The sequence below is a fragment of the Galeopterus variegatus genome, unplaced genomic scaffold (assembly GCF_000696425.1).
Source record: "Galeopterus variegatus unplaced genomic scaffold, G_variegatus-3.0.2 Scaffold1332, whole genome shotgun sequence".
NCBI lineage: Eukaryota > Metazoa > Chordata > Mammalia > Dermoptera > Cynocephalidae > Galeopterus > Galeopterus variegatus.
In genome coordinates this window covers 296492-297566 of record NW_007727443.1, presented here as the reverse complement: position 1 = coordinate 297566, position 1075 = coordinate 296492, and positions in this window count along the sequence as shown.

Below are 1075 nucleotides of genomic sequence, written 5' to 3'. Positions count from 1 at the left end.
GGTGTTTTGCAGAAAAACATCCACCTTCTCTAACATTCACTTCTCTTTATTTTCTTCCTCTCCCTCCTTTCTTCAAATCATTAAACAGAGACCACAGTTTGTTCCATTAGCAGATTCAATTACTCGAACGAATGGAAGGATGACATTCAGTCTTGCAGCTCTTCTTCTCGGTCACTGAAACTGTACAAATAAATTGAGGAAAACCCACTGTTTGTTCAAGGCAAATTAATTTCCAAACACTGCAAGAGTGGGAGATCAGGGGAATGATGGGTGCTTGGCAGGGCTCAAAGAGATTCCATTTTGTGCTTGTCATGTTGTGTAAACATTAATTACCATCTGGGAGGCTAAGCTCTGGGCTGAAGTCTGTATCACAAACCTCTGAGGGCCTCCGAGTTCCTATTAAAAGCAAAATCCTAAATAGGAAAAATAGCCATTGCATCTGCCAAAACACCAGCAGCCCACTGGGAAAGCTGTGTGGAGTCCAGCGGATTAGAGGCTGCCGTTATCAGAGAAACTAGTTTGGGTATCATCTAGTTTACCAGATTAACCTGGGATAGGGGTTAATCTGATAGGGATTAAAGAAAGAGCAACACGCTGCAGTATTTAAACTTGTTTCAAGTTTATTCCTCCTAAATCCCACACCAAAAGAGCATCAATCCTGATGTGCATGCCTGTGTTCCTGATGCCTTAAAACCAAAAATCTGCCTTCAAGGGAGGCATCAGCCCATCTTAACTGTGCAGGCTGGAGGCTATCTGAATGAATTTGGCTTCGGCCTACAGAATGAAAAGCCCTTAAAAGTCAGCTTGAGCTTGCAAACATTCTATTTATTTTGCAGTCTCTAGCAAATAAAAGCAATGGAGGACCATGGAGAGGAAGGATCAAAATTAGAATGAGAAGTAGGCTGGATCTATTGGGGATGAGGAAGGGAGCCTAAAAAAGCCTTTAGCAATACAACAGCATCAAGGTCACGTGTAATCCATGTTTTTCATTTCATATGAGGAGAAGACTAATTAGTACTATGTCACTTCATTCGCCTGGTGGTGTGCTAGGCCCTGAGGATATGCAGATAAACAG